The sequence below is a fragment of the Neodiprion virginianus genome, chromosome 2 (genome assembly GCF_021901495.1).
Source record: "Neodiprion virginianus isolate iyNeoVirg1 chromosome 2, iyNeoVirg1.1, whole genome shotgun sequence".
Lineage (NCBI taxonomy): Eukaryota > Metazoa > Arthropoda > Insecta > Hymenoptera > Diprionidae > Neodiprion > Neodiprion virginianus.
In genome coordinates, this window is record NC_060878.1 from 26,955,753 (window position 1) to 26,980,116 (window position 24,364).

The following is a 24,364-nucleotide window of genomic DNA, read 5'->3' on the forward strand; positions in this document are numbered from 1 at the left end:
TTCACCTTCGACATCTCGCCTGCCTTTTCCACCGACCAATACAGTAAATCCAGTGAATGAATAAGAAATTCATTTCGAAACTTGGCAAAGAAAACTATAAGGCTGCAAAATTGAATTAGTTGTAACTTTGCTGTTGAATTATTTGAAGGGAAGCAAGTTTGTTTCAAAAACTACCGTATCATTGGTGAAAAGAAGTATCTGAAACGAAACAAATGGAATTTCAAAAATTATTTCCATTTAAACTTCTCGGTGTATCAGTGTAAAATTTTATTCACAGAACCGAACGTGATATGGAGACAAATTCATCGATCGTAAGAAAAGAAAAATCTTTATTTATCTGGATCAATCTGAATATTGATCCACATTCATAAAATCAGCGAGACGTGGCTATCGTTGAAATAACGGTTTATATATTGTGAGAGCGACAAGAAAATGTATAAATGATAATAATTTATATTCTGGTTATTACAACGTTGGATTTCACTTCTTTTTTTTTCAGTCAACTGTACATTCATTCGCTTAAATAAGGCCGTGAAATCAATTTATTGTAACATCGACGTGAGATTATCGCGACAATCGTGAAAAAAAATGTAGTTGGAGTAACCGTGATGAAAAAAGAACAGTACCTAAAACATTAAAAATTTTCTGGTCAAAGTTACAAAACTAAGTTTCACTTCATATCCAGGACTATATTTTTTGGGTTATAACCGTAAAGTAACCGCAGCTGGAAATTTCTCTCAGCGTGGCGTGTTTCAGGAGAAAATTTCGCACGAGACCTCGCTCTGTAAAAGTAAGAAAAAACAGCCCTCTTGATCCATCGGCAAGGTTTTGCTCGTAGCAAGGTACATATATATGTATATATATAAGTGGAGATTCAAGGGGGACTCTGGCAGGGATCCAACACCCCTAGAATCACCCCTAGAAACATGTCTGGCCTAATTTTCTATAGATTTATGTATAAAATACCGAGCCAATTCCTGACGTTTGCCCCCTTTTAATATTTAGATGATATGTATGCCGCGTACGTATCCCGACGAATCTGTAACCAAAGCCTGTTTTTCGTACCGTAAATCTCTGAAACTCGGCCAAATTTCCTTCCTCATTTCTCCATCGATATTCCGAGTCAAGATATCGCTAATTAATTCGATACCTGAATAAGAAAGGATTTTAAAAAAAAAAGGAATGCAAGTAATTTAAGAAACTGCTATTGCAGTGCGGTTGAAAAACTTGCTTTCTTTCTCACGCCAAGAGTCAAGTAATATATAACATATCCATGGCTCGTTACATAAAAATTTTACCAATGCTAATCAACCTAAACGAGTAGTTTTGATTTCTTCACTGACTTTTTCATTTAGTTTCTTAATATACCTACGATTAGTTTGGTTTCTTTCTCTCAAACATTCTTACGCCAGTTTAATCTTGCAATACTGGGTTTTCAATGTTCACCTACGATTTTCTTTCATCTAATTCTTATATTCTTTTGCAAAAATTTGTTAGCTTCAAAACGGTCGCGTGAGGCTGATTATCGCAAAGTGGCTGTGTCTTTTTTTTTTATTTCTTTACGAATTTGAAAGCCCTTAAGCCGTTTTATCAAATTCATCCAGTCGCTGTTTGATTCATTTCTATATCAACTAGAGCAAAGTCTGACCGTAATCATTCAAACTTTGCTTTGTATCGTTTTATACGATTTGCATAGTTATACTTAAAAATATGTCGAATTTACTTGATAAATATCTTAATTGAAAAACTTAATTTTCATACACTTCGAAACTCAAAATCGCAACGTGTCAATATTCAAAACTTTTCCTACTTCTCATGACTTGGAACGATTACGGAAATATCCGTTATTAGAGAATTCGTTAAGTTGAGAAATGGAGAGGTATAAAAAAATTTGAGAGATTGAAAGAACATCGAGTAACCTAAAATCAGAGGGACCCTGTTTTTCCATTAGATTATCAGTTTCCCTTGGATTATTGCATTCGCAAATTTGGATTAATCTGCGAACAGAATATCGAGCAGCGAATAAGACTGAAAATTAATTTAAAAGAGGGTGTGAGAGAAAGAGGCGAAAGGGAATCACCACGAGTCGTCTGTCAATCAGGAACGTAATTATAAAAGCCAATTAAAAGTTCGGAGTTAAATGATAATCCGGCAGGCCGTGAGTATAAAAGTCGTAAAAAGTACCTCGGAAGCGCCGGTTTCCAGCTAGAAGACTAATTTTCATTTTCTACCCGGAACTATATTTTTCGATTGTGGTAAAAAATAAAAATATTTAAGGACCGAGCGGTAACCGGAACTAAAAATTTCTCTCAGTGCCCAATATTTAAAATTTCTGGGTCAATCAGACATCTGCTTCCGTCGCTGCTGGATGATTCGACGAGATTTTGTTTCCTTTGTAGGTACGCAACTCTGATCGAAACGTGATACTTTGGCGAGTATGTCGGAAACGTGTAGCATTATACCGGTACAACATCCACTGCAAGGAAGCGGGAAATATTCGCATGCGAAAACAACCCTCGGCTGTGTTTCCAGTCGTACGCAGTTCATTTCGTGCATATTTGCGCAAGGTATTCAACGGACCCGAACGGAAATTTACCACGTTCGAAAAAAACGGTGCATAGCAAAACAAACGAAATTGAAAAAATACTTGAACGGAAAATGTACCGCAAAATTGAATGAAGGAAAAAGAAAGAACAAACAAACTCGATTCATGGAAATACGTGGAAATTTCTCACTCCCGTTGTTTGTTTCTAGAATATCACACAAATTGGAAATTTCACGGGGAATTTCGATTTTTAAAGAAACGTAATTGGCACGGAGGTTTTTCAATCATTTTTTCAAAGATTCCTTATCTTGTATTCCCGTGAACGTGAAATAGATTTCGATGACAGATTAAACACAATTAAGATCTAACCATCAAGGAAGAAGACGTTTTTATATGGAAGACAATTTTCATAAACGAGATAAATTTTGGTGTATAATTTTGTAGTTTCTTTCTGCTTAAAATTCGGCAAATATAATTCGAACTCGGAAAGTTTTTTTTGAATCTCACTCATCGTCTGAAAAACTTGATCGAATCGAATTTATTCGTCAGATTCATTTCATTTGTGTGACATCGTTTCGCGAAACACCGATTTTGTAAAATTGCCGTTGACGAGTCTCCGATTGGTAAAAAATCAATCACGCCAATTACAGAGCTGAATTTCATTCAATCGAGTGAAATAGGATAGAGCATAAAACTAAATTGTCGCGATTGGAAGTGGACATTTAATTTCTATCACAGTTCTCACTCTACTCCGATTCTATTTTGTGATTTGAAAAATCGCAGGTTTCTTGTTAGAATGTTTGACAGGCTTCCAAAATCGTGCACAAACTTCACAGATAATATGATTCGATTGAACCTTCGTGCGAATTGTTTGTAATTATCGTGTTTCGTCGGATCCACATCCGAGGCCAAAAAATTCTCTCTATACGACGCGTAATACATTTGCCTTGATAAATATTCATCGCTTTTACTTCTGATGTCCTGATTCAAATTTCCCCAAGATTAAAGAATCACGAAACGCGCTGCGTTTCTCCTGATTTCTTTTTCGTTTTTACAATCCAGCTTTTACAGCGGCGTCGTTCCGCTGCTGGTATATATATATATACTTTTTTCCCGCAAAATGGAAGGAAAAATGTATAAATCTAGAATCCAATTACCTGTGACGAGATTTCGCATGCAGTTTTGTAAGGCAAATGCCAAGCGATTCTCCCCGAAAAAAATTTCAAAAGTACAATTTGGCTGTTTTCTGTTGAGTACGGAAAGCTTGCAAGAAAAAGGACCCGTGAGATTATTTACTCAACCGTTAATAATAACTTCCCCTGGTTTTCGTTATATTATATTATATTTCTTCTCTGTAAAATATAACTTATCGTAATGATGTAATTGGTGCAAAATACCGGTGAATCATAGTCACTTTTATTTTTATATATTCCCAATATAAAACACAGCGTAATTTATGTGATATAATTCATCGTGCGCCAGTTTTCAATTGCAATGTAATACTAGCTGATTTAACAACCGCAGGTGAAAACGATGTATCGTTATTTATTTATTACTTCACACAGCTGTGTATTATAAAATTAAACAACCGTGAATTCGTAAACAAACCTGATTTCATCCAATTTTTTTAAAATAAAATTGATCTTAGAACTTACATGGAATTCGAAAAAAAAAGTTAGAGAAACGGAAAGTAAAATTTTTCATAAAGAATTCAATATTTCTTTACGAGGACCGTTCAAATAATCATACAAATAAATTCCCCCCCAAAAAAAAACAAAAAAAAATTGCGGAGGACATTTCGAAGATACCGAATATTTATCTACAAAATTATTTAATTCCTTTCGATTTGAAATTTTTACCATCATCCATCGTGTTTAAAAAAAAAAAAAGATCTAACTCAGCTCTAAAAATATTCAAAGATTTCAAATTAAATATGTTAAAATTTGAATTTTTTTTTACAGATTTTAACCACGACAGCTCTTTTATAATCTTTCAAATCAAAGTTGTACGTTTCGCAAGAGTTTTCTACTGTTTTTCTCTCTCTCTCTCTCTCTCTCTGTATCTCTCCTCTAACCTTTTTCGTCTGACAACACGACAAATAATCTGCGGAGAAATTTTATTTCCCGTAATTGAATATCACTAACTCTATTTGCGCTTTCAGTATAATAATTAAATACACGCAGCGTATCTACGTCACCACCCATCATACCGACATTGTCTAGGCAAATTTGAAAGTTCGTTAATTATATAATATCAGTCGCCGACGAGCCTGCAGCGTCGTTATCCTGTTTGGTCTATCGTTAAGGGCTGAAGCAAACTAAATTTATACGTATAATATTACACGTACAATATCTCAGAGGTTTGCACGAACAATAGCGCTCGAACAGTATTTTGCCGATAAGAAATTCGTTATTATTTTGACCCATCGTCATTCCAATATTTCTTTATGTTCTGCCGAACAAGAGTTGACTTTCTATAATTACGTAGAACATCGAATTTCCTTCGATAAAAAATAGCATCGATTTTTGTGTAATTTATATTTCTTTGCAAATAACCCGATTACTATCTATGTCAAAATACTTTTCAGCGCTACTGTACCTATGCATAAAGGCGTATAATATTATCATCCCTCGTATAAATCGTCGATAATTAAGCTAGATTCGACGATAATATTTAGGGAAGCCTGTTAATTAAGTCGCGAAACAGCTCGGGAAGCGGAAACTCTTTAACGATAATCACTGGGCTTAAAACAAAATGCTTACACAATTTCACCCCCGCAACGTTTATATAAAAGCCGATGTGCAGATGTGCCTGGATGTGCGTTTAGCATAATTGCAACGTTTACACATGCAATTTATGTACATTAATACTCATATACTTATCACCTGTGTGTATGATACAATGTAATTACCGGTCAGTTTCTTTGTTTTATTTACGACCGTTTTTATTATTATTATCATTATTGTTGTTATTATTTTATACGTGTGGAAAATTCCTTGCCAACTTGACTTACGTTTGGCTCTGAATCCGATACACGTTTTTATTTATAAATATTTCTCTCATCTGCAGCAGATTCGTTTTGTGTAATCGTTATTTGTTTATAAATTTTGAACGATTCGAAGAAACGCCGCTTTGAAACATTCTGCGAAAGAATAATAAGCGTAGAATATTCTGTGCTAATTATTGACGGTCATTATTGAACCACTTTTAGAATTGGAATAAATTGATTATATTATAATGTTTATTTGCTTAAACTCAAGACACTTTATTGAGTGTAACTAAAACCGTGGAATGTTAATTGATTTCGACTACGTCTTTAAACTGTCTGTTATCGTAAATTGACACCAAGTTTTCGATACATTATTCACAATTTTTAACAATGAAATTTGAAAGGTTAAGAAAATGTGAGAAATTGAAAAAAGGTGAATAAATTGATGAAACTTTTTTTACTACATTACTGTTATTATCTATCTTTCTACATTACTGGGGTAATTATATTGCAGCTTGCGTGCAAGTTCTTTTGTACTTGCATTAAAAGTTACCTACTGAAATTTCAGTCAAATTGCAGACGCGTAATGAAAGCTCGTTTGATTCATTACGGTCGTGTATTAGCGTGTTCCCAATTTTTAACAGGGGAAAAGCACGGCTGTTTCATGAAATAATTATCCTCTGGAAAATAAAACAGACAAAATTGCTCAATAGTGGTTAAAAATGCTATAAAACGGAGAATATAAATCTAGGAAAAATTAAACGCGTGATTATTATCGCTTGAAATAAAAATTTCGTTTAGCCCCTGAATTATTTAAGAATTGCAATATTTTGGATGTGAAACAAATTTACAGATCTTTAAAAATAGCTTTACGGTGTGTGTAGAAATAAATGCACAAATCCCATTGTTTCAAAGAAGAAAGCGAGATAGAAAAAAAAAAACCTACAACGTGATAGACAGTTGAATTTTTTTTTCTCCTGATACACGGGGTGTAAAATTATTCTCTGTTTCTTCAGACGAGAATCCCAATTTTTCTGCCCTCTCTGTTCTGGATCGAGCAGAATTTTATACGAGATTGGGATTGAACTTGATGTGTTTCTTTCACCCGAGAAGTGACCCCTGAGTTGTGAGCCTAAAAAATATACAGGGTCATAACTCGCGTTCCATTCGGTGAAAGGGGTGCAGTCGAGGAGTTTGAACCCGTTCCAAATTTATCTCAATTTCCTTTTGGGAATCTTTATTGCTTCGAGAATATAGGAAAAGGAGAAACAAGAGTTTTTACTCAAGGTTTAGAAGAGAGAAATACTTCGAAAACTGTAAACATGGACCAACCCAACAACTTTCGGTAATGTTTTCAGGTTCTAAATTTTTAGTTGTATTTGTTAAGGTTACAGAATAAACTTCGTACTTTTCAAATTTCGACCTGCGCCGATAAATGTATTTCAAATTTGAAGAGATCAGACTTTTTTCAGAATTAAATACACACAGGAAGTGCTAAAAATTAGAAGATAAACGTTCGATTCGAAAACGCAACAAAACTGATAAAGAAATTGGACGATGACACCGAAGCTTTTTGACACTAAAGCGACGTGAATAATCTGAAAAAGCAGATGTCGAAATTAGATAGTAGAAAAAAGATTGACGAGAATAAAGAAGGTTAAAAGAAAAAAATTACGGGAATATGGAGACAGAGTTGAGAGATAACGAAATTTGAAAACTCACCCTTGCAGACTGTTTCGGAAAATTATTCCCGATAAAATTTCATTAACCGGGACTTCCTGGATCACAAAACCCGACGGCTGTATCTCTCACTAAACTGTATTACGATTAGTACCAAATATCTATTTCTCTGAAAATTTTCCACCACCTGTGTCTGGTTCGATCATATTCAGTTGATCGTGGAATATCAAAATTATTTATACCCGCAGTTGCAGGAATATATTGAGTCGAAATTCGAGCTTGTTGCTATTTCGGTATATTCACGGTTCGTTTATTTCTCCTTCCCCCCGTTTGCACTCTTCTACTTGAATAATTTCCCTTATTTCCTGCCTCGCGTGCTCTTGTATTTATATTCTATCGTTCTCACTATATTATTCACCACCTTCTGTTATTTATCTTCTATCTTTCTTTCTTTATCTAAAAGTCCTTACACCGGTAAATTTTTCATCAACTCTTCCAGCTCGCTTCCTCGCTTTTCCCTCTAACAGGGAGATAAAGCGCAAAAAATTTCAAAGCTTGTTTCGACGAGGTTTCGTTGCTCGAATCCGTACCACAAACTTTCACTCGACGACGATATTTTTCACAAAAATAAAAAAAAAAAACTCAAATTTCAATCACAAACCACGCTGCAATTATCCAGTTAAATAGTTATCCGGGGTTTAATTTTTAACGAAGTCAAAAAGTCACAGAGAAGAAACAAATTTCAATCACCGATTTAATACGTGAAAGCTTCTCTCACTTTCGGTACGTTGATTGGCACAGTTTCGGTTGGTCTTGAAAACAATCCGCTCTCTTTTCTTCTGATTCACTTTGAAATCCTTTTCGATAATTCGCATAAATCTCAGTGCGGCAAATTACAATTAACATGAAATATTTCCAACAAATATTTCCTCCAGCTCAATCAATAATTTCTCCGAACGTTTACTCGTTCCATATTTTTGCCACCCATTTTCTCTCGTGTCAATGGCGATGAGCTGTGTATAAAAAATGCCACGTTCCCCTCACATTTTCCACTGTTTCCGTTCTCGACTTATTCCTCTTCCTCTACTTCTTCCTTTCTCTATTATCACACCTCGGGACTCAACGATCCGTACTCACGTCATTCTCCGCTTTGTCCAGCACCGTGATACATTTTTCGTACACTGCGAAAATTCTCTCGCACGTGAGTCGGTGTCGGACGAACAGAAAAAAAATAAAATAAAATACTACGCACACAGAATCGACGCTCCGATATCCAGAATTCGAAATTCAAATTCTCCCGCCGCACTTTCTCCTCACCTTGAACGATTTTATCCGCCCCACGCGATATTCGGACGCTGCGAATTTGAAGAAAATTCGCGATATCGTATTTTTCCTTGGTTATAATCGTACGATAATTTTATTCCTTCAACTGCTCGACGACTTTTCTCCCTTTTTTTTTTTTTATTTTCTTTCGACAAATTTATCGAATTATCGTTACTTCTTTCCTCTCCCACAGCCTCGATGGCAAAAACTGGAGTGTGCAAAATAGCAGCCGAACCGATCCGATCCGTGCTGTTCGGCGCCGCAACGCGTCTGGCAGGCCGATGAACGGAGAGCAAGTGGTTCAATTTCGCGGGACGCGGACGGGCGTCGCGACGCCTTTTGCGCCGTCGCCGTAGACGAGGCTCTGGCTACATTCAGCCTTGTCTACTGACATAGAAATGAGCAAACATACAGGGAATTATTTATGCATGTGCTCTAGCCACGGCTGGAGACGCGTGCGTGTACAAAGTGAGAGAACGTACGAGACAAAGTAAAAAACGAATGAATGACGTGAGGAAAAATTGATGTATTCGGGTTACTTGAGGGAAAATGAGAAACGACGACGCGGACATTCTTGCTTGTGTTAAGTTACTCGGGAGTGAAAATTTAAACGGTTCTCGATCGAATTAAGTCGAACCGATGGAGCAATTAATTTCATTTAAATTTTACACTTTCATGCATAATTCAGATACGGTTGGACTGATTTTCTACAAAATGGAAACGGTTTTGGGTCAAATTAAGTCAAACCGATGAAGCATACTTCATTTATATTGGTTTATCCGTTTGTTAATTTTTACATATTTTGATTCACAGATGCTGGACCGATTTTTTCTCAAAATCTAGTCACTTCTTAGTTGATAATGAGAACAGCTAAAAATTGACCGAAGGTAGTCGAGGATTATTTCGTGCACTTGAATACATGGCCAAGATACGGTGAGAAGTCAACTTTTCATTTCTGAGGTGGTTAAAATAAGTTTCAGTATCGGGTCCTCAATGAATACAGTTTACAGGTTAATGAGAATCGGTTTATTGGTACATAAAGGTCGATAACAGCGATCAATGATCGTAAGGATCCTTAAGCCTGCGAGATATTGCACAGCTACCAGAGGTGAAAGAGCGTATCACAATTTCTTCAAATGAGGATAAATCGTCGATCGTAGATCGTACTCGACCCATTTTCTCACCTTCTTCCTTCCATTTCGCTCTAGCACTGCGCGTGATTTTCTCGTGCGTCAAGGCTTTGCCAGCAGATTCAATTTTGAGATGATAAACTTGTGATTTAGCAATAAATCTATTGTTGTTACCGAAAACCCAAGTCAGATGATCTACGGTGAATTCGTTCGCGAATAAAATGAGCTTTCGTCAAGTTTTCGGTGAAAAATTGTAAAACAATATTGTATTTACGGATTTTGTTACTATAAAAACATTGTCTTTGCAAAGTTGATAATTAGGGGTTTCAATTTTTTACTTCTCTCGCATGGTGTTTTTAAATTAAACTTATAGGTTTTGACCGGAACAACTTCAGAGACACTTTGCAAGTCTTAATTTAATCACGTTTTTGTTCCCATGGTTTTTCGACTTGAATTATCGTCCCATACATTCCTGAATTATTTCCAGCCCACAAATTTTGAACCAATAGTGAAAAAGAAAAAAAAATCTCTCACGTACTTCTTTTAACGTGAAATTTCGAAAAACTTGAAAGTAAATGAAGTGACGAGAATTTCAAATTTTTTTGTCGCCTTCTTCCTTTCATTCTGTCCTTTCTATTTTCTCACACTTTAGGTGTATATTTGCGCAAAGCTAAGCACTCGGCCAAGCTCAAGTTGGCCTTGCAAGCTAACCGTTAGCTCAGTACGAATACAGCGGACTCGAGCCGTCGCGCCTTTGGAGAGCTTATGGAGATAGAGAGGTGGGGTTAGAGTTCAGAGAGGGCGAAACAGGGAGTTGAGTTTCAATTCATAATTCGGGCCGGAAGCCGTCTGTTTTGTACAGTTTACAACCGTTTAGCTCGGACTCTTGACTATGCAGTCTGTATTTAACGCCTTCGTTGGTTAGAAACGGTACATTATGTCACAAGGGAATAAAGTCGACTTTTATTCCCGTGTTACATATCGGACTTTATTTCCGACTCAACTCTGGCCGCGATATTTATTTGAAAATTGGGAGTTTTAAATTCGCCTCATATTTCCCGCAAATGCGTTTTAGAGAAAAATATTCCACTTTCGTCCCGGTTTTGAGGTCAAAAAAGTTAACTTTATGATTGAATCGGGGATAAATAGAATTATCACTATCCCCAATTTTTTCAGACAGAAGTTTAAGACTTATTTTTTTCACTTCAAGTATCTGCAAGAAACGAAAAAAATCGGTGAGCATAATTTTCCGGAAATGTCCGCACATAAATTCGAATTATATGAATCTCGCCTGCATTTTGTTTCTTGTAAGTTATCGTTTCGTCGGAAAATTAAAATCAAGGTGTAGTCAATGAAATTGATGAAAAAATTTTGATTTCGGTTGATTTAAAAATCAGGTGTTTCAAAATTATACGTAATATTTTACACATATTTTTTTCAGATTAAACTAACTCGAGATTTTTTTGAAAAATTACACTATTATTGAAACTCTCGCTTAGGAAAAAATGTTCGATCGTTGCGATAAAGCTTCCGTGTTGAAAAGAGAAATTAGAATAATACTTTTCAAAGTTGACCCGATTTTTGAACCGATTCAATTACTTCTTAAATGTTGATTCCAACAGAACAACATTGTCTTCGATGACATCTGTTCGTCTCGTTAATTTTACGATTCTTCAAGACTCCGAGTTCGTTTTTACACATAAAGTTTTTATATCCTGATCCACGGATCATTTGATATTCCGCAGAGCTCGAACCTAATGTCGTGTACAACGCGTGCTTACTCAAGATTGTAACACGTCATTTTATTTGGCGTACAACGCGCGCATAATTAGCGGTCATAAACGCGCGACGAGATTCGAGGGAATCGAATGTGTCGACGTAAAAGTTACTCGTAGACCGGATCTGATGTATATCTAGTGTAGCACCTATAAAGCGTTTGTCACAGAGGCGATAAGATAGCGGTTACCCAATTAACGCACCTCGCACATATCTAATTACGATCAACGTCTTCGTTAGAATTACCATTCCGCTGTACCGTATTGTGTAATTTAGTCTGAAGGCATAATTAAAGAGGAAAGGAAAAGAGGAGAGAAGAAGTAAAAAGTAGAAAAAGTTAGAATAAGAAATGCGAAGAAATTGAAGCGGAATCGAATCCATGGTTTAAATTAACAATCCTGAATTTATGCACGAATGAATATTATTATTATTATTGCTATTCAATTGGAATCCAGTCCCTGTAATATTCGAGAAAATTATCAAAGCGGTATCTATAGAAATGTTACTTGCGTTATACAGAATACAATTCACTCGACGGCAAATCGTCCTACAAATTCAAACCAGTCTTCCGGTACAAACAACACAAAGCGGTTGGCTTCTGGTGATGAATGAAATGTTTTTGAACACCGTATATAGTGTACAATATTCATACAAGTGTATATATATAATATATATGTGTGTACTCTACAAAGTACACATCACTTCGCTTATGGGTTGAGCTATTGTATGTCCAAGCAAGTAATTATTAAAACTCATTCGTCGTTCCGCTTTACGTTGAAATTTTTTCATTCACATTTTCTCGTTATTCTTGATACTTTTCATTGTCCGTACGCAAAGTGAATTTTATTTCTTCGGATTTTCCTTCGAGCGAAAATATCTGCGACGAAAACAATTTATTGCATTATTATACTTATAAAAACATGATTATTATTATTATTATTATTATTATTATTATTATTATTATTATTATTATTATTATTATTATTATTATTATTATTATTATTATTATTATTATGGCAAAAATGTAAAAAAAATATTGATATAGTTAACCGAAATCCTAACTTGGACAAAGACAATTCCAACAGAAACCCGAATATAATTGAATCGTTGAATGCGTTGTTGAAAGAATTGCGTACAATTGTTTACAATTGGATGTGTGCTACGGGCGAGTTTCCAATTTTAGGAATTCGTATCAGATGTTTGCTTTTCTTCTCGGCATTACGTGTGTTTTGTTGACAGCCCTCCTGATGCGCTGTATTTGTATTTCGATGATTAATTACACAAGAGCTACAACCCACCGATACATTATCAATAAATAAAAGATTCTCCCCGATGCAAATTTGATTTGTTTTATTTTTGTTTTCACGAACAACAGTAGGTAATTAGTTGTAAGTGAAAGGGTGATGTTATAATACTGTAGCAAACATTGCGTGGTAAACAAAATTTACCCACAGCGTGGAAAGTATTTATTTTATTTATTTATTTTTTTTTTTTGCGTCTGTCAAACAATTTGCGCAGTCAAGGTAAAATTTTCAAGAAAGACAATCTTTTTATACGTGAAAACTTTTTCCCATACAAATACAAAAAATTATATCCAAACATGCTGCGTTAAAAACATTTATTGATTTATTTCTTTTTGTTTTTTTTTTTTATTTTAAACTTGTAAGATTCGAGTAATTTTTTAATTATACGCGATTCGCTTTACCAGATTTTTTCTAGGTATTACATATGTAGTGACTTTATTCCCAGAAATTTGTGAAATGTGACTCAACTTTTCATTGCAGTAAAAAATTTTTGTACCATTTTATTTTCCACGAAAAAATAATTGCTGTTACAATGCTCATAGAAACTTTTTTCGATTCAGCGCAATGATTCCTACAACGATAATAAATATTTTCGCAAAGAATAATCAAATTCTTTCCAGACATTCCGAAATAATTTTACACAATTTTCGGATGCTTGGGCATTCACAAAATCGCATAATCTTGTCGGCAATTTAAACGTTACTTTTCGAATAGTTGATAAATTTTATTGAAATATCAATTTCATTAACGGTTACAAAGTTTTCAAGCCAATTTAAACCCCGAGTATATACTCTCGCGTATTTATCGGAAATTCGATTTTCGCCGAGGCTTTTGCCTATGAGTTTCTTGTTTACGGTATAAGTGATTTTCCTTTCACCCCCTCGCAATTTACGGAGAGGGAGTGACAATTTTGCGAAATACGAAGGGTCGACGTGCAGATACATCTACACGTATATTCCTACTAATATTATAAATGCGAAAGTGTGTTTGTCGGTTTGTCCTTTGACGCAGCAACGGAGCAAAGGATCGACGTCATTTTTTTCATAGAGACAGCTCAAGAGCCAGAGGCTGACATAGGCTGTATAAATTATTGAAAATGGGTTTCGTTGGTTGAAAAAGTGTTAAAAATATGATAAATATGTTGTCTTTTGATATGGAATTCCCGTGGAAATTTTTAACGTCACCGCGAAATGGCGGGTATAGCCTGGCCTACCTTACCATCCGAGCCGTTTCAACCTGAGTTAGCTAGATGGCGTTGTCGGCGAGTCAGCGCCATCTTAGTGGTACATTCACCAGATGGCGTTTATCTCTCGCGATTGAATCGGTCTGTTTCGAGTGTACCTCGCGATAGACATCTAACACAAGATATTGTTTCGGCGGTCAATATTGTACTACAGTTGCATTCGTATTACGTGTAAATAATTAAATCTTCTACGTTCCACACGGTATATCAATGGCTACCAAGCTGTATATATTCGGTTTATGGAGTCCGAAAACATATTCGAAGACGACTCGGTTGAATCGGTAATAATTAATCGATTGTTTTGTGTATTTTTGAAACAGTGCATCGAAGAACAAAATTTCCTAAATTTCAGTACGTGGTCCTGATAACGGAGGAGTTTATATTTCATCCAAATTCCATCTACATCAGGTAAGAATATTCATTTATCTTTCATTTATTACGGCAAATCGATACTTGGTAAGACATTGATAATAATTGATACTGAATTTGCGGCGTTCGTGTGAGTGAAAAAGAAAAATCGATATTGCGGTAACATAATGAAAAATAATCGATGTAACATAAAAACGATTATTTTTTACTATTCTTACCAAGTACATGTGTACGAGCGTATTACATGCAGATACACAAAGTACGATGTGGTAATATGCGTCGTATTTTCACACAATTTCGACCATACCCTCGATAATAATAAGCGTCAATCAATACGGCTCAACGTATACGTTATATACAATATAGATACGTATATTATGTACACAGGATACGTATAGCAAAAGGCCGGGCGATGGTCCGACGTTCCGCAGACACGCGAGCAAAAGAACCACGGAAGAACCCTAAATCATCGTTAATCGGTACCCTGATATTGTACACCTTCTATACATCGACTAATAACCGCGTGTCAGCGGCGTCGGTCGCATGAAAGGAGAGGAAAAAATAGGTGAAAAGAGAATATCTCACCTGTGTAAGACAGGCAACTGTCGTTTCGTTTTTTATTGTACGATTATTGGTTTTGTTACTTTTTTACGTCACCCAAATCGTCCGAATTATCGTATTTTAATTCATTAACACGCTTTCTGAAATGTTAATAAAATTTAAGTAACTAACGTTGAAAGTAGTTGGATAGGAGTGAAATTTTTTTGCGTTGTTGGGTCGACGGTGACACGAAACATCGAATTTTGATTAACATACCTAATTTCTCAAGACGATATTATTCCATTCGAGTTATTGAACTTCGTTTTTATCCTGATTTAAATTCCTCGATTCTTTGGCATCGATTAAAATTAATTTGTTCTCGTATCGTGAGCTATTTTTGCAAGATTTATCGGTGCGTTTTCTGATCGTAGTGTGATCCGTTTTATTGCGACTGAGCTCCTTCGATTATAATCGAGGATGAGAATTATCGGTGATTGGCGAAAAGAAGATGAGAAAATTAGGGCAATGTTTAGATTTGTTCAAGGTCAGGTATAAACTATTAGTCGATGATTGAAGAGGAGAATTAAATAAGACATTAAATAATTGAATGCCCTTTCCTCGAGAAAAAACAAAAAAAAAGACATCACTCTCTTCACATAATATTTGCCTTGGCACGTACATGCTTTCTGAGGCTGTTTTTCTGCTTTTTTTTTTTATTGCATTCACAGCCTTATTTAATTCTCCCCTTAATTTTTGCACAAGCTATTTGACAGAAGAATTGAATGCCAATATATCGTAGATTTACGTAGAATCTCAGGCTGCTCAACAACGATGAAAATTCAATTACGTGAAATAACGCTGAGTAATTTTAAATCAAATTTCACAAATTCCGTAGATATCAGTGAAATAAGGTCCGATTTGTTTTATATCAATTTACATTGGAATTCTTATGTTAAGTTACGTCACGGGCTTCAGATTTTTCGACAAAATTTTATTACTATTAAGTATATTGCGAAGAGAAAAGCAAGAAAATTATGGAACATTCCTTCCGTTTCGTTCCAAACGTATAATCGCAAGTTTCAAAAGAGTCGACAACTTTGGCGATATGAAAAATTATCAGATAATTGTGCACAAGGTAATGAGTCTGACATTTTTTATTGCAAACGGCTTTAAATTTCTCACATAAATTCTCTTTGAATTGCATCCTGCTGAAAGTTTTGTGAGCTTTCATCTTACGTCTGAAAAATTAAAGAAAATACGGAAAACAAAAACTACTTAACTCTGAAGCCAAAATTGCTTATTTCAGTAGTTAACTTCCAGCACTATTTTTCTCATACAACAGACTTTTCAAATTCCACGATTTTTGTGAACATTATTGCCTGGGAATTAAAATTCACGGTGTGATATAAATAGTGCAATATAAAAAAGACACTGAAATAAAACGAACGGTGAAAACAAATGAGACAAAATACAGTTGACGAACAATGTTTGTAAAAGTAATCACTCTGATGGATAGAAAGAGTTATAAATCAACCGTTGGAATCCCAGCAGCGTTGCGTTTATTTTCCCACGCAATTCTTTTTTCGCCGAAACGAGGCTATTATACAGATAAAGTTCAATAGATTGTTTCTAGGAATCGCAGGGTAAGATTTATTGTAACGGCACTGATTATAATATACGAAATGAGAACCGTGGATGAGAAAAATGAATATGCCTCGACTTTATTGCTATTTTCTTTAATAATTTGTTTGTCATGCAAACTTCCTCTCGCATGGATTCCGGAAATTTGACGAATCTACACCGGGAAAATTGTTTGTTTCAAAAAAATAAATTCCACGTTAACACGAACCTATTGGATACTTTATTTATCGTGGGCAAGCAAGTTTTATTTGACCGGATTCGAGTTCACTCACGGCTCGAATGAAATTTCCCGACAAAAAATGAATGTTGTAACAGTTTAACATTACGGTAATGTATTTGTTGAGATAATATCGTCTGAATTTAAAATTACTTTTGAAAAACTCTTTCTCCTTCTTATGAAATTATTTAAAGGTTATCTGTATTCTTAAATTCTATTCAGTGGGGGGAAAAAATTAGCAACAAAAGCAACCAATCTTTGGGCAATAAATTCCCGCCAGCCTGACGGCTAGTTTCAAATAACGTGATTTTTCACACCAAGTAGTTATTGTTCAGTTTAAGAAAAGGTGATAATTTATACGGACGATGAAATGTTTAGTAAACACTTCCCAAATGCCAAGATCTGAAAATATTGCACCTTATTACAAACATAATTCAGCTGAAAGCTCATTTCTCAGTGACACGTTAACCGCGGGGGATTTAGCGATTTTGCAAAACGGAAGGACGCAGCTTTTCGCCCCGCCGCGTTATTATACATTCAAACCACCGAAGTCACATCCTCGGTACATTTTCCGCACACGATTTTATCCAATATATTAAAGCAGTGAGTATTAATTATGAGTGTAATTTAGTACTCTTGAAATCGAGAAAAAAAAGACAAAATTATCCGCGATCCACGATTTTTGCGCTTGTCGTTGCTGCGATTCATTTTTGTATCAACATTGCGAGCGCTATACAGATTGCAATTAAATCTACAGTACGCGTGACAAGTTTCATACTTTGAGAATTTTGTCAACGCTTTGAGTTCATCATTTTTCGCGATCCTCTCAATTCTCTGCATTCTTGCAGAATTTCAACCTGATTACGTATAGTTTTAGTAGATTCTTAATATTTTATACAACAGATCGAAAAGTGTCGCAACTTAGTGCTACTTTATTTTAAGGTGGAATCTACACCTGGAAACGATAAAACAAAACATTTAAAAAAAAAAAATTCAAGGAAACTATTGGAATTATCGGATCGAGGTTTTTCCTGGTTAAAAATATAAACTTTTAAGAAAATTTTCAATTTCATTTCTGTCTAAGAATGTTGCAAATTCACAGAGTTATTGAATCGTCGACAAAGTATCGTAAAAAATTTTTCTACAGCGGTACCAGGTAGCGTTTCGTCAAAAATTATTTAAAACACAGAAATCAAACAGGGTATTAAAATGGATACTATTATCTTGTCTTTGTATAATAGTCGATTAGAAAAATATCAAGTTTTGACAAAACGGTGGTCGCCTGAACCGAAGAAGCAGATTTTCAAGAAAACACTCGTTCATATTTTTGATAGTGAAAAAAAGGACTAAAGATTTTTTTTTCAAATTCTATAACAAGTACTAGATAATTACGCGTACAACAACCACAGGAAATTTCAAGCTAATCGGTTCAGTGGTTTCCGAGATATTTTTGGTACCAGTTTGAAAAATGGAGTTTTGAGAAAAACGCGTTTGAAAATGTTTCGATATAATTTGAACGACTGCGGCGCCACTGTGCATCGTTTTTGAGACTACCTTCCAAATTAGTTGGTCAAAGCTTTCGGTACTGTTCTGTGTATAGCCACGAACACAGCGCTCCAGTAAAGTGTCCTTGCTAAGATCTTCGTACGTCGGTTTGATGACCTTCGAAACCGATTCCGGTAATGCCAAATAATCGTGACGAAAATTACGCAGTTCCCCTTTCGCTCTTGATTTGCCGTCAGGGTTGCTGTCTGTGAAACTGTAATAGTATAAACTTGTTCGCATCGCTTTCTTCGTATTATCCTTGGAATCACTGTGTCTTCGAATAGCTGAGCCACAGTAGACGCTCAGCTTGACTATCATTTTTGCAGTGAATTTTTTTCTGCCGCCGATACGTGAATTTTTTTTCACGCATTCTCGAAAACGGCTTCCCATGCGCTTTTGCACGGACAAACCCGAACGCTCTTTTTTATAATATTTAAGTCTCGCCGTACGGTTGCGCGTTAATTAATCCTACATGCGTTTCAGAATCACCATCCTCAAAGTAATCAGTGTATTTCACAGCGTGCTTTTCAATGGATCTTAAAAACGGTTCCTTCCTACCGTCGACTCCCATCTTGCCTGCGAATCCTTCGTGATTTGCCAGGCAATTTCCTTCGAGTTCAACTTTTCGTTCATTGTATTGCTCGGCATTGGTGCGATTACTACAGTATCTACGTGCAGAGCTAAAAATGGACCTCGCAATAATGTCTGAAACTGTTTTCGAGAAGTGGCATCTCAAAGCCAAAATGGATCCGAGCACAATAAGATCGAAAGGACGGTCAGGCCGTGCTTCCTGAGAGGCTCGTCTCGCTGCTGTGCGACCCAACGCGGCAGGGTGCGGCAGGACGCGGCAGGACGCGGCAGGACGCGGCGCGGCGCCTGTTCAACGAACGGTTGTACTCTTTGGGCTATAACTTTGTAATTTTTTGAAATTTTTACCTGAAATTTTCACCACACGTTCTTAACATATCAAACTTGAAGTAAATGTAAAAGATATTCTGCCTGTGTTCGAAGAATTTAAATTTGCTAAACCAAGAGAACCGTTTTTAAGCTATGGAAATAAAAATTCGATTAGGTCTAAGAAACATGAGTCATTTTGTGAATTGAATAATCGGATGAAATTATTTTTCTTTACACTCGATTACAACTCGTGCAATTAATGGAATAAACTGGATAATTTCAAGTAAACTTTATAAATTAGAATCAAATATAGCTAAATAGTTGGTCGAAGAAGAGATATTTATTTCTGTTGAGGATTATTTTTCATGTAATAAAATCGTTGATTTTGGTTCGAGATTGTATTCGCTTCATGTGAAAGTATAAATTTTTTTACGTATTTTAAGCTCATTTGAACGCTGTTGAAAATCTTCCTTTCTCTCACACCTTTGATAAATTAACCTTAACAGTTCAAGTCCAGCATAACATTTTCGAGATAGCTTAAAATTGGAGCCGTCTGTTAACTTTTCACGAAAATCAGACCAGCAGTTTTTGAGACAATCGTCAAGAAACTAACAAACAAAGGCACTTTTTTCAACATAGCTTTGTACAAACGTAGATTTCCAAGAAGACTGGCGTCTGCCGAGTTGAAAGAGGATTAAAATTAACAAATTCTCGGCATCTGCAGAGAATTGCCGGCAACCCTTTCACTCGTATCCCCGTGTAAAGAGGCAAGGTCACACAAGACTTTGGCAACTTTGTCCCTGTTTGCAGACAGTACAAAGATCATGTCATACTCCTACCGTTACCGACTGAGCAAACTCACTCTTTTTCTCCCTATACCAAATAAACAAACCAACGGAAAAGGTTGAAATTTCGGCGGTGCATCATATTTATATACACCGATACACCGCTCAAATTTGAACCCTTTCCATTCGTGTTTTCATTCAATATAACCAAAAAAAAAAAGCTTGGGTTGCTCGGTCGGTAAATGTAGGAGTACTACGTGGCCTTAATCCGCTCTCTCAATCTGACCTGAGGACCCCGAGATGCTGCAGTCTGCATACTCTCAACGCCTTTCACACGCGAAATCTGTCCATGAATCTTTAGGAACCATTCAGCACGAAACCTGCTTTACTCTCTGCTCCGGCTGTCCAATATTTTCGACGACTAATGTGCGTGGGCGGTTATACTTCGTGTCACGTCATACTGTGGTGTTAACTTTCCATTTTTTACATCACAGTTTCGTATTAGGGAAAATACTCGCTGAGAAATTGAAAATTTACAAAAAGGGGGTACGATGCCTAGGTTGAAAAATGGTTTTTCTCACGTGATAACCTGTTGAAAAACATCTTTTTGACAGGTAAAAAAATTATTCTTCGTCGCTTATACAGACAGTGCGAAGCTGGGAAGATATGTGACTGAATAGAAACTGCCAATTTTTATACAAACCCATAGACAAACGATCCCATCACTACCAACGCGTACAAGTTTTCTCGCTTTTTTCATCTACCCAAAAATCTTCCATTCGTAACAAATAACGATTGATTTATTACGCTCGTATAGAAATTTTCCGATAGATTTATATTGAGATATCGGAATAATTGTAGCTTGATGTTGAACACACTTTTTTGATAACGATAAAAAATTAGTATCGGCGCTGCTAATTCAACAACAATTTCAGTTGTCTTGGCGTTTCGATATTGTTATAAACAAAAATGAATCTCTAATTTGAGATACACGCCAATTATCATAGTAAGTAGCCTGTTCAATCGTAACGTTAACTTCTCAAGTATCTCAAAACATTCTCATTATATAAAGTAACCTTCGTCGACCAGAGTTATTCAACACCAATTTTATTTCGCATTGTAATTCTTTCGCCCAATACTTCCCGTAATCATTGTACCAAGCGAAAATGCGAGAACTCGAAAAGTTTGCCGAAACATATTCCAACTCAACTTGCCAATCATGCGAAGCGTGGAAATTCGAGCATCTGCCTTAGAATCAATATGAAAGAAGTATATATATGATTTAAATTTGCTCATCACTGGTCAATTATCACAGTCAAAACCTCAGGCTGCCATTATTTTTAAGCTTTCGTGAACGTAGATCATCGTGATGTACGGTAGATTTGAATCACTGCAAAAATCTTCGAGAAAACTCAGATAGCACAAAATTTTAACATACATAAGTTGAAATGACATTCGGCAGTTATCCTAAGAATTTAGACGATCTTGAAGTTCCTTTTTGGCAGTTTGCAGAATTCTACGTGAAAATTTTTCATTCTTCACCACTCGTGGTTGAAAAATGTCAAAAATCACGACGTGACGCTGCCATGATAATTCAGCGATTACCGAGATTCAGGAATGGGGGGGTAAAAATATAGAAAGATCTAAACATTGAAGGGCCACAATATCGAACTTTTAAAGAAGCAAATACTGAATTTATGTAATTCAAAAATGTTGACAGTAGAAGTATGAGAATAAAAGAATAGAATGAACATGGAATGCCGAACTGTAGAATCGTTAGAACTTCTCTCGATAATATAGAATCTTATACAGATTCTCAATGTTGTCATTCTATGTTTCTGAATTAACAATTTTCCATACCGAGACTTTCCAGATTTGAAAATTTTATGAACATGATTTTTACGCATCTATAAAAATTCGATATTCTGGTCCTTCCGTCAATCGACAATTCTAGTTTTTTTAATTAGACGTAAAATAATTCTAGCGTATAATCAGGTTGGCGATAAACGTTCAACGGTTCCATTCGTTCGTAATTATACATATCATAATTGTAACACCGTGAGTACCGTGTGTATTTTCCTCCAGCCCGATAACCAGACAACTTTGTCCATAAATTCGAAACTTAATCAGGCTTAGACTTTCCTCATTTGCATAGTTATATTATTATGAATATATTTTGCCAAACAAATTGCTTAGTATAATTCGGAACGTGGGCTTATACATAATACGCAGTGTGCATTGTCAGCTTGGTATTTGACTGCCGGTAACTTTTTCAATTTTCTTTGAAATATTTTGCATTACTCTCGTTTTAATTCGTTTCGTTTATCTCTTTTTTAATTTTTACACGTCGATAATACATGTGTTCTATGCAATCATAACATTGTTATTTTTATGAATAATCTAACATTAGAATGGAGATCATGATTCAGCTAGAAATGAGATTATCACGTTATTGAAATTAACAAAACGAATAATCGATAATAACGATTAAAAATATAATATCTCAGAAAATAAAAAATTAGAAAAGCTAGCATTATAAACAAAAAATTTAATATCGATGCATAAAAGCAGTGATCTGTGAAAAATGGGTAAAGGATACGAATAAACGATATATTATGTAAACAAGGAAAAGAACTTGAATATAAATGTTATTAAATAAATTTGAACGAAACGAACACATAAACAGGACTCAACACGAAACGAATGAAACAATTGTAAAATATACAGACGATTTTAACCTGTTCGCTTTTTCGTATTGTGACGATTCGTGTTGGCAATAGGGAGAAGAGACAGAGACGGAGAGAGAGACGAGTTTGGGCCGAGAAGGTTTAGTAGATCTACGTAGTTCGATAATATAAGACGTGTCATAACAGGGAGTTGAAGCGTAAATCCTGGCCATGTATAAATTTTAACTGAATATCGTACAGAGAATACAAGGACCTGACTCGCAATCTTTTTTATTCATTTTTAAGCATCGTCACCGTCTTTTACACATATTTATATATATGACTAAAAAAAATCTCTCTCGTCTTAATTTCATTTTACGGACAATTTTCTCCTCACTCGTCGTTTCATCTTTTTATTCGTACATATGTGTGTTATTTGTTATTTCTTACGTGTGTTTCTTTTAAACTATCAGGCTAAGTTTGTCAGACCTGCGACGAGTAGTGTCTCTTTTATATTGTAACAATAAAATAACGAATTTAAGAAAAGGTGGAGGGATGAAAGAAAAAAATACAAGTCCCCAAAATTAGACATGAAAGGATTCAATTTCTCTTGGTGTCTGATTTTATGAGTTTCTGTCTTTTTCTGATTTTATTGCGCAGATTGTAGAAGAAACTAAAATCGTTACAGTTATATACTGTAGCGTACAATTTTGATTCACGTTTTTTAAAATTCTCTCGAGAAAATCATTGTCTCCGTATTAAATAATTGTCAAGTATATGAAATAGGCGTAAAATTTTTTGACTTATAGATTGCCGCTAGTTATTTTGTAGAATTATTCTGAGATTGCAAGAAAAAGGCAAACTTTGACACGCGTACGAAACATTTGAAAATGGTTGAAAAATTGTTTCTCTACTAAAATAATATATTATTTTAATTCTCAATCGAACGGGTTGGTAAATCTACTTATACGTATAAAAATTGTCGAAAATCGTCACTCACCGCGAATCGCCGGATCGCCAAAGAGATGAACCTCGCGGAAAACTGATTTCTCGTTTTTACCAGCGGCGGAGCAATAGGCGAGGATCAGGACGCGGGCGATTAAGTATCCTCGAGATATCGCGGACTCTGCGTCTTGCGGATGTAACGACAAGAACAGCTCGCGCGTTAACTAATCGAGAAGCCCGCAACTATCCGCTCGTTGTTTTATAGCTTGGCTGCGTTTTCCTCGCGCGGCGCGGCGCCGTGGAGGGATATCGAAGAAGTCCTTGGCCGTCAAGGATTACTCACTTCCTGCACCGTAGATCGCTATCCGCTTCTTATATCCAGAGGCCGGCTTTACCTTTAATGACTCAATGCGTCCTTATACGGCGATACGCGATCGCCTCGGGCTTCGCTGGACCAACGTATCCGAATTCCACGCATCGCCACGTGCCCCTCTAATCACACGGCTCTGATTACTCGTGATCTGATTGACCGATCAAGATCGATCGATCGGAGTGCGCCGATCGCGCTCTGCACGCCTCGCGACTTGTTTCGTTTTTCCTTGCTCTCTGTATAAACGCTTTTCGTCACCCCAATTTTTAGATTTCACTATTTGAAACGACCCCTCTTGACGCTGCTCAGCGGTAGTTTTGTTGCCCTTGATATTCGAGTGGTCTTAGAAAGATTTGATGTCAACGACCCCAGAAGTAAGCGTAGTTTTTCAAACTTGGC

General features: G+C 35.8%; 1 protein-coding gene across 5 annotated transcripts in view; it reads right to left on the reverse strand.

Annotated features, from left to right (window-relative positions):
- LOC124299143 (cysteine-rich venom protein DIS1-like) overlaps positions 1–23,794 on the reverse strand; it is an 87,339-nt gene extending 63,545 nt beyond the window's left edge. For 3 of the 5 annotated variants that reach the window (XM_046752129.1, XM_046752134.1, XM_046752130.1), the window contains exon 1: positions 7,257–8,827. The gene's annotated coding sequence lies outside the window, so the exon portion shown is untranslated. Of the gene's footprint in view, positions 1–7,256; positions 8,828–23,650 lie in introns of those variants that run through there. The other 2 variants (XM_046752131.1, XM_046752133.1) reach the window with 2 other exon arrangements.
- Positions 23,795–24,364: the final 570 nt, after the last annotated feature.